Source organism: Mercenaria mercenaria, chromosome 8 (genome assembly GCF_021730395.1).
Source record: "Mercenaria mercenaria strain notata chromosome 8, MADL_Memer_1, whole genome shotgun sequence".
Taxonomy (NCBI): Eukaryota; Metazoa; Mollusca; class Bivalvia; order Venerida; family Veneridae; genus Mercenaria; species Mercenaria mercenaria.
Genome location: NC_069368.1, coordinates 60678707 through 60692322, shown reverse-complemented (window position 1 = coordinate 60692322; position 13616 = coordinate 60678707). Strand labels below are relative to the sequence as shown.

At 29.1% G+C, this 13616-nt stretch overlaps 1 long non-coding RNA gene across 2 annotated transcripts; it reads right to left on the bottom strand.

Moving 5' to 3' along the window:
- Nucleotides 1–399: 399 nt before the first annotated feature.
- LOC128559180 (uncharacterized) lies at nucleotides 400–4030 on the bottom strand. Of its 2 annotated transcripts, XR_008372246.1 has the most exons (5): nucleotides 3398–4027; nucleotides 2800–2862; nucleotides 2282–2387; nucleotides 1762–1959; nucleotides 400–656 (listed from the first exon to the last, which is right to left on the bottom strand). It is a non-coding gene; the product is annotated as an uncharacterized LOC128559180 (long non-coding RNA). The 2 variants fall into 2 exon arrangements; XR_008372245.1 differs by lacking the exon at nucleotides 400–656 and having other exon boundaries at nucleotides 1620–1959; nucleotides 3398–4030.
- Between the last annotated feature and the right edge of the window lie 9586 nt (nucleotides 4031–13616).

Here is a 13616-nt window from a genome sequence, read left to right as displayed (position 1 = left end):
CTGCAATTCTTCCCATGTATTTTTGTTCCTACAAGGGAAAAACATAAAATAACGTTTTCAAGTCTGAAGTAAACATACATGTGTTTGAAATGTCTGATATACAAAAATAATTTCAATTAAATGAAGCATAATGACACAAGAATGATAATTTAAATTTTCATTGAAGCAATATTTGTTTATTGTTTCAAAATAAAATTAATCCATTCTGTACGCGTTTAATGACCTTCATAATTTTCAATTGTCGTTTCTTCGTATTTTATGTTTAAATCAATTCTCAAGATCACTTCATGGTTACATGACTGTTGACATGTAGATATCTTTCTGTCTAGCATGATGACACTTCAGCTACATAACGTACTTAAACATTATATTTATTTGTAACAATTTTATGATGGAAATATCTTTAAAAGACGTAAAAACTAAACGTCAGACATTTAGTCTTGAAGTATCTAATAATTCTGACTTGCGCATGTTAAAATATTACCTGTAGGTTATTAGGCATGTATGTAATGATGGTGCAACGTCAAATACCCATGGTCATGTGAGCGACTTAAGGCATCCATGGTTCTCTTCTTAATTCTTCTTGTTTGGATAACATTTGCCGGTTATTATCTACACCTTAGTTCACACAGTGACATTTCAAGTTGTGGTTCCATCTGTGGCAGACGAAAACATTAACTAACTTTCTGAAGTACTAAAGTATGAAGCAAGACAAAAAATCCTTTCAGATATTATTTGCAATGAAATAAATATAAGTGATCAATGAAAGTGTTATTGTAGTATATTGATTTTGCTTGATATTAAAAAATCACTTCTGGATATCTTTAATGCCTCTCGATATTAAGATTGTCGTTACTCCTAATCAAGTCCACATCTGTTCAAGATTACTGCTATATAAATTGATGTTTTGAGTACATCAGAAACATACTATAGAAAATGAATATAAATCTTGGTTTTTAACATCATGAAATTTAAACTGCATGAAGGACTTGAAAAAGGAAATTTAAATACGCCTCCGTGTGATCCATGGAATCTGCTTTTACCTGAAACAAATTAATGGCAAATATATCATTGCAATACATAAAAACTAAAAAATAGCCATTTAATCCTGAACTATTTTAAAATTCTTACTTATGCATATTTAGATATCAGCTTCAGTTAAAAAAACAGACAGGTATGAAAAGATTGTGCAAGGTCAGATTCTCAGTGTCAGATGAGCGAGTTATGGCCACAGTATCCCTCTTGTTACTTCTGTTTCTTTGAATAATTTGTAATGAAGATCTAGTTACAGTGTTTACTTATTCCAACATTTCAAGCTTTGGTGTCTTTCTGTTCGTGCAAGAATGTAATAGAAACTAAATTTTTTAAGTCTTTTAAAAAAGTTAAACTGTTTTATATGTTTCAAATTAAGGTATTGTCTAAATTAAAATGCAGCTTAATGATTTAATAATGATACATAGAAGTTTTATTGTAGCAAAATTGATATTTTGGTAAAATTTGTATTGGTAATTAGCATATACTGTAGCACAATGTATGTTGCAAGTTCAGCTGCATGATTTACTTGACACGCTGAACTCATAGACAAACCAGGACAATCTCTTCGGTTTTTTTTCTTCTTTTTTTTGTTTCTTTTTTTTTTTTTGCTTTCCCTTTGCATGCATTGAAATGATCAAGATATATTTAAAAGACATGAAATCTTCAAATAGGCCATTTAATCTTCAAGTATCTAAAACTTCTTAATTGTACATATCAAAATATTACCTGCAGATCCACTTATAGACCTATTTGACATACTGGTGCAAGGTCAAATACTCAAGATCATTTGACCGACTCGAGGCCACAATTGTCCTCTTCTTATTGTTGTTTGAATTATATCTGCTGAATCTTGGCTACAGATCCAGCTATAGATTTATTTCCTCATTCTTTTCAAGCTGTGGTTCCACCTATGTCTTTATGTTTCTAAAAGAATAAAACATGCACTTGCTTTCTGAATAATGGCCGAAGACAAAAACTGTTTTCAGATATAATATATAATTGTATTGCATCAATTAAAAATTCCATACTGGATATATTCAATGACTTTCACTACTTTGAATTTGTCGTTTCTCCTTTTAATTTTCAAATCATTCCTCAAAATATTTATTTTGATATACAAATGTTTTACTTCATGAAGTACATACTACGGCTAAGTGTATTGAAATTAACTAACATCTTACTTTTACAGGAATGACAAAAGGTAGAAAATTCCATTAAATACTGAAGGTCAGAGAATCGACACTACCTTAGGCTGCTTAGATAATATCTGATGAACCTTTACTACAGATTCAGTTATAGTCTTCACTTCATCTAACAATTTAAGCCGTGTTTCCGTCAATGTATTTATATTCCTACAAGAACAGAACACAGAAGAAAACATATTCAGGCATAATCGCAACTAAAAAGTAGCTTGTTGATACAAAAATGATACACGAAAGTCTTGTTTTAGCAAATAATTTATTGCTTTGAATTATGAACTTCATTCTAGACATGTTCTAAGACTCTTCTTGTTCTAAATTGCCGTTGCTCTTTTCCAGCTTCAATTTAATTTTCAAGATCACTTAATGGTTATGTAAACATTTAATTAATGATATACATATTGTAGCAACATTTAGACACAACTACATACCCTTGTTTAAGTATGACAAAGTGATAAAAGGTCAGATACTGTAGGTATGGTCAGAGTCTTAAGGCCACTGTAGCCTTCTTGTTACTTATAGTTGTTTGTATAATATCTGCTAATCTTATCTACCAATACAGTACCTGGTGTAGTTCTTCATTCATTGCCGGCTGTGGTTAAACATGTGTACTTTTGTTCCTACAAAGCTGAAACATAAACTAAATTTTTCAAGTATGAATGTAAGAACAAGTATTTGAAATGTTTGATATTCAAGTATAATCTCGATTAAAATGTATCAAAATCCTACAATTATAAATCTGTAAAAAAAATCCCTTCGAAGCATAGTATGCAACCAAAAAGAATAATAGTAGACTCGGTTTGATCGTGTCTGTTCATGAGAAGTAATGGAATGCGCACCATAGCACCGATTTAAGCGGAACTCCATTACACATCTATTGAATTGACTCCATGATCCCAAAGGGCAAGATTAATATAACAACACTGAATCCAAGTATAATCCAAGAATAATAAATCAAAGTCTCATTTTAGCAAAATTAATCTTTGTGTACAGCTTAAAAGTAAAAATTCCATTCTAGACAGGTTTGTTACAATGACTCTCACTATTTTTAATTGCCGTTACTCCTTCTCATGTTCAAATCAATTCTCAATACCACTTTGTAGTTATATGATTGTTTTAATTACATGAAATACATACTGCAGCAAATAAATGTTGAAACTTACTAACATCTTACTTTTTACATCATGAAGCTTCATTTGCCTGACGTACCTGAAACGTAACACTCACAAATGACTAATTACAATACCTTGACTCTTTGTATACCTGCAACAATTTGATAATAAAAATATCTTTGCAAGTCATGCAAATTTCAGAAAAGACATTTAAAAGTATTAAAAACTTTTGGCTAGTGGACATTTATATATTAGCTGCAGATCCAGATGCAGACAGGTATGACAAAGTGGTGTAAGGTCAGACACGGAAAGTCATGTGACCGAATTGAGGTCTTAATATTTGAATAATGCCCCTACATCCTATCTACAAATTCAGTTACAGTTTTCCTTCTTTCTACATCTTAAGCTTAGGTACTGTCCTTGTGTTTATATTCCAACAAGTATAAAACATTATCTTTTTCCAAATATGAAGGAAGATAAAATTTGTTAGATTTTTTTTATATTCAGAAAAAAATCTTATAATTAACTGTGCCTTAATGATGCAATGATAACAAATGAAAGTTTTTTAGCAAACTTGTTATAAGAGTTACTTCCCTTCTGGCAATACTCAATAACTCTCACACTTTCAGATTTTGGTTACACCTTTTCATTTTCAAATAATTCTCAAGATCGTTGCATGGTTGTATCAACGTTATTTTTTTTCACAAAAAATACATACAAAAACACGTTTATTTTATACAGTTACTAACAATCATGAATCTTCAGCTTCATGACTTGACACGTTAAACTTAAAATGTCTCAGTGCAAATATTTGAATCTGTAGTTCTGCTTTACCTGTAACAACTTTATGACGGAAATATCTTAAGATTAAAAAACTTGAAACTTAGACATTTTATCAAGAAGTAGAAATAAGAATTCTTGCTTGTGCATATTAAAATCTAACCTGCAGATTCAGATGTAGACACGTATGACATAATGGTGTAACGGCAAATATTCATGGTCATTTGAGCGATCTCAGTATTGTCCATGGCCCTCTTCTTACTTTTGCTTGTTTGGATAGTATCTGTTTAATTATATCTATAGCTACAGTTACACAGTTTTTTTCTTCCCTATCTCGAGGTCTGGCTCTATCTGTGTCTTTATGTTTCTACAAGGATAAAACATACTCTAACATTTTTCTAGTCTGTAGGAAAATAAAATTGGATTAAAATGTTTCATGATAAAACTGCTATTAAAATGCAGCTTAACGATACAATAATGCTTCAGGGAAGTTTCATTTTAGCATAATTCATAATAGTGAAAAATAATGTGTGAAACATATGTCCACATGTCGAATGACTCCCATTTTCTTAATTTGTCGTTTCTCCTTTTCATGCTCAAATCAATCCTCAAAATCACTATTTGGAAGTACAAATGCTTTATTAAATTAAAGACATACCTAATCGCATGTTGAAATTTACTAACATCTTACTTTTTAACAACAGGAAACTTCAGCTGCATCATGTAATTGAAACGTAAAACTCAACTATGACTCAGTGCAATTCCTTGTAACAATTAAATGATAAATAATCAATATATCTTTTAAAATCAGGTAAACAGAATAAAAGACATTTTATCTTTAAGTATCTAAAAAATACTATTTGTGCTTATTTGATTTTAGACGTGACATGCTGACAAAATGGTGTCTGATAGTCCGAGGTAAGGCGCGGTTTGGTCTTTTTATTTTTGGTTTTTTAGATGATATTATGAACCTTTCCCACAGATCCAGTTATAGGTACTTTTAAATTTCAAACTGTTTTTCCATCAGTATAATCTCAACTAAAATGTTTGTCCTGTCAGATTGAAAAAATGAAAGTTTTTTTTGTAAATTGAACCAGATTTTGGGTTTTAAAGTTAAAGGTTCCCTTTGACTGTTGAAAGATTTCCACTATTTTTAATTGTTGTTACTCCTTTTCAGTTCGAATAAATGGGGTTTGTATTTTATTTACTTTATTCTTTTAGCTCAAAAAAACTTCAGCTTCCCTTGGACGTTATATCAAAACGATTATGTCAGTTTTGAATTGTTTATCTGTAACAAATTGTGACAAAATATTTTGAAATTAGACATTTAAATCTTAAAGTTTCCGTATTTGTTTTTTGTATATTTGGGTAAAAGCTGCACATCCGATGAAAAAATTTCAAAAATTTCTTTATTTATATTTTTTAAATTAACAATTACAAAATTTTTTTTGGGAACGCTACATTTAAAGGATTAAGGGATGAGTAGAAAGCAAAGTTTTTTAAAATATTTCTCCTTCATTATTGTTTTCCTTTTCCCGTTCAAATGAATTCTCAAGATCTTTTGTGTGCTATTGAGTTTTTAGTTACATGAAAACATACTGTGTTACAAAAAATTTTAATACCTTCTGATTGCATGCGTATTTAAACAATTGTACTCATAAAGTCTAGGTGAAATTTCCCCTGAATCTGCTTTTCCCTTGAATCTTTATTTTTGTTTCCCCTGTAACAATTTGTGAGGGAAAATATCTTTGAAGACGAAATTAAACTTAATGTTGACATTAATCTTAAAGCATCAAAGAATTCTTCTTGTGCTTATTAAATATTTCCTAAGTTTCCATTGAGCAGTGAATTTAATGGTGCAATGTCAAGTATAAAGGTCTGTGAGCTTTTTTAAAAAATGAAAGATTGGTGATTTATCGGAAACACTGGTCCCCCCAACAACGTCTTTGAGCCCCAAAAACCCCCTATCCTTCTTCAGGTATTTTGGGAATAGCTGATGAATCTTTTTAAAAATTCCTATTACTCAATTTCTCCTCCTAACTTCAATCTGTTTTTCCCAAAATGTCGTCGCATTAACCCCAAAAGTGAATAAGCCCTTCTTTAAGCCCAAATGAGTTATCCACTTCTTGCTTTGGGAAATCGGTGTCTTTATGTCCTATAAAAAAAAAACTCGCTTTTTCAAGTAGAAGGAAGATAAAAAATTGTTTCAAAAATATTATCTAAATTTAAAAGTAATTTATTTGAATTTAAAAAGATTTATTGCTGAAATTGATATAGTTTCAATTTGAGAATTCCCATGGGGCATGTTCAATGCTTCAGAACTTTTTATTGAAGGTTCAAAAAAATTCAAGATCACGCGTTTTTATTTTTCTTTTGTTTAATCAATGAAAAACTTCCGCAAATGATTCGAAATGAAATTTTAAAAGTTTATAATTCTTTGCAAAGGACTCAGTGTGATTCTGGAATCTGTTTTTACCTTAACAATGAATGAAAAAATATAACTGGCTTTTTTAACAAAAGAAATTAGACTTTTTGTTCTAAGTATCGAAAAAATATTATGCACATTTGTATAGTTGCAGTCAAGACATTGCTGTTAAAAATTTTGGTGTAACCCCCAAAATATCGAGATCGATGAGGGAATTGGCCCCGGGCCCTCTTAAATTTTGGGGGGTTCTTGGGAAAGTGTTGCTAAAGTCTTTGGTTTAAAATTTTTTCCTATATTTCAACCTGAGGTTCCATTGTCCCTTTTTTGTTCCTTCAGAAAAAAAATAAAAGTTTTGAGAAGATCAATTTTTTAAAAATATTTTCAACCTCATTTAAAAAAAGTTCAATTAAACCCTTCCCAAAATAAAATGTTTTTTAAAAAAACTTTGCTTTAAAAAATGTTTGTATTACATTGATATCCAGTTATAGTTTTCCTTACCCTACATTTCAAATATGTTTTCCTTCAAAAATTTAAATGTTCAAATTTAAAAAAACAAATGGATGATATTAAAATATAATCTCAACTAGATGATGATTTGTTTAAAAGAATAATTTTGTTTTTTTTTTTCAAAAAAATTTAAACAGTTATAATTTTAAATTTTAATCAAATACCATAATTTTAACTGTCTTTAAACTTTTTCTGTTCAAATCATTGTAATTTTTTTGTTACATGAATCCAACTGTGCAATGAATAAATGTAAGATTTACTAAGTTTATTTTTTAACTTAAAGACGCTTAGCTCATGATTATTTTTTAAATTTTAACACAAAAATGACTTGATGAAATTTCCCTTAAAACCCGTTTTCTCCTGTAACATTTAATGATTTTATATATTTAAAAACGAAATAAAAAAAAAAGGGAAGACATAAAATTTTTGAAGTAAACAAATATTTTTTTTAGATAGAATTTGCAGATGTAGAATGTCACAAAATGGGGCAAAGTCGGTGCTAAATGTCAGACTAGGACTCAAGCCATATGGCCCTCTTGTTATTTTGATTGCTTCGAAAATATTCTGATTTATGCTATAATTCAGTAAGGTTATTTTCTTACTTTTCAACGCAGTTCTTCCTGTATTTTGTTCTAAAAGGAAAAATAAAAAAAACATTTTAAAGTCTGAAGTAAAATACATGTGTTTAAAATGTCGTATACAAAATTTTTCAATTAAAATAAAGTAAAAACCAAAAATGAAAAATTTAAATTTTCATTAAGCAATATTTTTTTATTGTTTCAAAATGAAATTACCATTTGTAGCGTTTAGGGGCCTTCATAATTTTAAAATTGTCTTTTTTCTTTTTATGTTTAAATCAATTCTCGTCATTTCATGGTTCTGATTGTGCTTGTGATATTTTTTGTCTAGCTTTGACACTTCAGCAAATTACGACTTAAACATTATTTTTTTTTGGTAAAAACTCAGGGTGGAAATATTTTTAAAAAAGACGTAAAAAAACTAAAGTCAGACTTTAGTCTTAAAGTATCTTAATTGCGCGTGTTAAAATATTACCTGTGGGTTTATTAGGCAGTTGTTTGATGGTGCAACGTCAAAAAAACCAAGGGCCCTGTGAGCGACTTAAAGGCACCCAGGGTTCTTTTTTAATTTTTCTTGTTTGGATAACATTTGCTGGTTATTGTCTACACCTTTTTTTACACTGGACTTTCAAGTTGGGGTTTTCCATCTTGGTAGACGAAAACTTTAAACTAGCTTTCTGTATAAAGTATGAAGCAAGAAAAAAGTCTTTCAGATATTATTTGCAAAAATAAATTAAGTGATCATGAAAGTGTTTTTGGTATATTGTTTTGCTTGAAATTAAAAAATCACTTCTGGATATCTTTAATGCCTTCGTATTAAGATTGTCTTTACCTAATCAAATCCAATCTATTCAGATCCTGCTATTAAATTTTATGTTTTGAGTACATCAAAAACATACTATAGAAAAGGAAATAAATTTGGTTTTTAACATCATAAAATTTAAAAAGCATGGGGGACTTGAAAAAGGGAAAATTTAAATACCCTCCGTGGGATCCATGGATTTGCTTTTCCCCTGAAACAGATTGAGGCAAATATATTTGCAATACATAAAAAAAAAAAAATGCGATTTAACCTGAATATTTTAAAATTCTTACTTTGCATTTTTGATATCGTTCAGTTAAAAAAACAGCAGGTATGAAAAGATTGGCAAGGCGATTTCAGTGTAGATGAGCGATTGGGGCCCATTTGTTCTTCTGTTTTTTTAAATAATTTGTAATGAAGATTAGTTCAGTGTTTTTTTTCCCAAATTTCAAGCTTGGTGTCTTTTGTTCGGAAAAAATAAAATGAAACTAAATTATTTAAGTCTTTTAAAAAGTTAAATGTTTTTATGTTTAAAATTTAAAGGTATTGTCTAAATTAAATTGAGTTAATGATTTAAAAATGATACGATGATAAAAAAAGTTTTTTTGTAGAAAATTTGATTTTTTGGTAAAGTTTTTTTTGGTATTTAAAATTACTGTACTGTGAAAATTGTTTTTTGAAAGTTCAGCGCTTGATTTATTGAACGCTGAACTCATGGGGAAAACCAGGACAATTCTTGGGTTTTTTTTTTTGGTTTTTTTTCTTTTTTTTTTTTTTTTTTTTTTTTTTTTTTTTGCTTTCCCTTTGATGCATTAAATTTAAAATCAAGTTTTTTAAAAAGACGAAATCTTAAGTAACCCATTTAATCTTAAAGTATCAAAACTTTTAATTGTAGTATAAAAATATTACCTGCAGATCCATTTGACCTATTTGACTTGGTAAAAGGTAAAATTTCTCAGTCATTTGCCCGTCGGGCCCCACAATTGTCTCTTCTTATTGTTTTTTGAATTATATCTCCCGAACTTGGCTCAGATCTAGCTATAGTTTTTTTCCCTCATTTTTTTCAACTGCGGTTCCCCCTTCCCCTTTATGTTTCTAAAGAATAAAACATCACTTGTTTTAAGTAATGGCCGAAGACAAAAACTGTTTTCAGAAAATTTTAAAATTGTATGCATCAATTAAAAATTCCATATGGATATATTCCATGATTTTTCACTACTTTGAATTTGTCGTTTCCCCTTTTTAATTTTCAATCATTCCCAAAATTTTATTTTGTATACAAATGTTTTATTCATAAAGTACATATACGGCAAAGTGTATTGAATTAATAACATCTTATTTTTTAAAATGAAAAAATGGTGAAAATTGCATTAAATATAAAGGGTCAGAGAATCGACGTACCTTAGGTGCTTAGTATATCTGATAAACCTTTACTACAGTTCAATTTAGTTTCATTCATTAACATTTAAGCCGGTTTCCGTCAATGTATTTTTTTCCCTACAAAAACAGAACACAAAGAAAACTATTCGGGGCATAATCGAAAACTAAAAAGTGCGTTGATACAAAAATGATACCGAAAGTCTTGTTTTAGCAAATAATTTTTTGTTTGAATTAAACTTCATTCTAGACATGTTCAAAGATTTTTCTTGTTCAAAATTTCCCGTTCTTTTTTCCCGCTTAAATTTTAAATTTTTAAAGATCACTTAATGGTTATATAACATATATTTAATGATTTACATATTGAGAAACTTAGACACAACTACTACCCTTGTTTAAAGTATGACAAAGCGAAAATGGGTTTAGGGTTTAGAGTTTAGGCCACTGTAGCTTTTGTTACTTTAGTTTTTTGTATAAAATCTGCTTTTTCTTATCACCAATACAGTCCCTGGTGTATTTTTTTTTTCATTCTTGCCGGTGGGGTTTAAAAACATGTGTACTTTGTTCAAAAAAAAGCTGAAACATAAACTAAATTTTTCAAGTATAAAATGTAAGAAAAGTTTAAAAAGTTTGATATTCAAGTTTTAATCTGTTTAAAAATGTATCAAAATGCTAAAATTATAAATCTGAAAAAAATCCTTTCGGCATAGTATGCCCAAAAAAGAAAAATAGTAGATCGGTTTGATGTTTTGTTATGAGAATAATAAAATGGCACCATGCCCGTTTTAGGGAACTCCATTAACTTTTGAATTGCTCATGCCCCAAAGGAAAAGTTTAAAATTAATAAAAGAATCAAGTATAATCAAAGAATTAATCAAAGTCTCTTTTAGCAAAATTAAATCTTTGTGTACAGTTAAAAGTAAAAATTCCATTCTAGACAGGTTTATTACAATGTCTAATTTTTTTTTTTTTTGCGTTCTCTTTCTTTTAAAATCAATTCTCAATACCAATTTGTGTTATATGTTGTTTTTAATTAATGAAATAATACTGCAGCAAAAAAAAGTTAAAACTTACTAACATCTTACTTTTTACATCAAAAGTTCTTTTGCCTGACAAACTAAAAACGTCCATCACAATGACTAATTACAATCCTTGTCTTTGTATACCTGCAAAATTTGAAAATAAAATATTTTTGAAGTCATGCAAATTTCGAAAAGATTTTAAAAAGTTTTAAAAAACCTTTTGGCTAGTGGACATTTATTATTAGCTGCGATCAGATGCAGCAGGAATGACAAAGTGGTGTACGGTCAGACCGGAAAGTCATGTGCCCGAATTGCGGTTTATTTTTGATAATCCCCCTTTCATCTATCTACAAATTCAGTTACTTTTTTCCCTTTTTTACTCTTAGCTTAGGTCTGTCTTGTGTTTATTTTCCCAAAAGTATAAAAATTATCTTTTTCAAATTGAAGGAAGAAAAAAATTTGTTAGATTTTTTTATTCAAAAAAAAACTTTTTAACTGTCCCTTAAAATGATGAAATGATAAAAATGAAGTTTTTTAGAAAAACTTGTTATAGAGTTATTTTCCCTTCTCGCAATATCAAAAAACTCTCCCTTTCAGATTTTGGTTCCCTTTTCATTTAAAATAATTCTCAGTCGTTGTAGGGTTGTATCCCGTTATTTTTTTTCACAAAAAAAACTTTTATAAAACACGTTATTTTTTTACAGTTACTAACAATCATGATCTCACTTCAGACTTGACACGTTAAACTTAAAATGTTCGGCAAATATTTGATCTGAGTTTGCTTTTTCCCGTAACAACTTTTTTGCGGAATATTTAAGATTAAAAAACTTTAAACTTAAAATTTTTCAAGAAGTAGAAATAAAAAATTCTTGCTGTGCAAATTTAAAAAACTAAACCCGCGTTCAGGGTGTAGAAGTATGCAATGGGTTTTTAACGGAAAAATTCATGGTCATTTGAGCGATTTCAGTATTGTCATGGCCCCTTTCTTACTTTTGCTTGTTTGGAGGTATCTGTTTTAAATTTTTTTAACTTCGTTACACGTTTTTTCTCTTCCCTATCCCAAGTTTGGTTCCATCTGTGCTTTAAGTTTTCAAGGTAAAACATACTCTAACATTTTTCTCTCTGTAGGAAAACAAAATTTGGTTTAAAATGTTTGTGTCAAAATTTATTAAAATTAAACATAACGATGTAACATGCTACAGGGAAATTTCAATTTTGCAAATTTTTAAAAGTGTAAATAATGTGCAAAAAAATTTGTCCACATGTCGAAGACTCCCATTTTTTTTTTTAAATTTGTCGGTCTCCTTTCAGCTCAAATCAATCTAAGAACTAATGTAGGATGTACAAATGCTTTGTTAAATTAAATAATACCCCAAGGGATTTTAAAAATTTTTTGGATCTTATTTTTAACTAAAATCACCCGCATGATGTATTTAAAAGTTTTAAAACTTTATTTAGACTTTAATCTTTAAAAATTAAGAAATTTTACTTGTGCTATTAAATTATTCCTCGATTAAAATAAAGCAAATTTGAGGATGATGTTGATTTTTCTAAACTCAAGTTTGTGAGCGATAAAAAAATGAAAGAATAATGTAGATTTTAAGACTGGCCCCCCAAAAAATAGCCCTAGAGTTACAAAGGCCCCTTCTTTTAGGTACTTGGAGAATTGTTAACGGTCTTTTCTAAAATTCTGTGCTAAAATTGCTTCTTCCCAAAGTTCAACCTTTGGTTTCCCAGTCTTTTGGTTTTTGAGAATAAAAAAACTGCTTTTTAAGTCAGGAGGAAGTAGAATGTTTTACAAATCTTTAAAAAAAATTGAATGATACTTACAGTTTATTTTAGTAAATTGAATAGTTTCAATCGAGAATTCCTTTGGAGATAAAGTTCTCGATATATTTGATCGTGTTATCCTTATAATTTAAATCAATTTAAGATCACTGCCGTTTTAAATTTTTTTTTTGTTTGATTCCGTGAAAAACATGCTATAGCAAAAGAAGTATTTAAGTTTACTAGTGACTTAGTGTGATTCATGGATCTGCTTTTACCTCTTGGAATGTAATGAAAAAAATAACCGAGCAATGTATAAAAACCAAAAAATAAACATTTAGTCCTGAAGTATTTAAAAATACTTACTTATGCATATTTAGATATATGCTACAGACCTAGATATTGATATGTATGAAATAATGGTACAAAACCAAAAACTCGATATCAGATGAGCGAGTTTGCGCCACCATGGCCCTCTTGTTACTCTTGTTCTTTGGATAATGTCTGCTGAAGATCCATTCAGAGTATTTTGTCTTCCTACATTTCAACATGAGGTTCCATCTGTACCTTTATGCTCCTATAAGAATAAAAAAAATACCTTTTTTAAATTTATGGAAGATACAATTTTTTTTTTAAAATTTATTTCGATTTTTGTCTTCATAAAAAGCAGTTTATGTACAAAAATGATAGTAAAAGGTTTTTTTTGCAAAATGATATAAGTATAAATTTAAATATAAAAAATTTGGTTATCGACTGTTTGTTGACCTCATTATGCAGCGTCAAATACTTGAAGTCAAGCCCTCGTTCTTTGGACAATATCTGCCAAATCATGGCTACAGATCAAGCCGTAGAATTTTCTTCTTCCTTCTTTTATAGCTCTGGTTTAACCTGTGTCTTTAAATTTCTGAAAGAATAAAACGAATTTGTTTTCTCAAAATGGGGAAAACAAAATTGTTTTCGTATATTATATAAAGGTATTGCATTTTAAAATTGACATTCCCTTTGACAGATC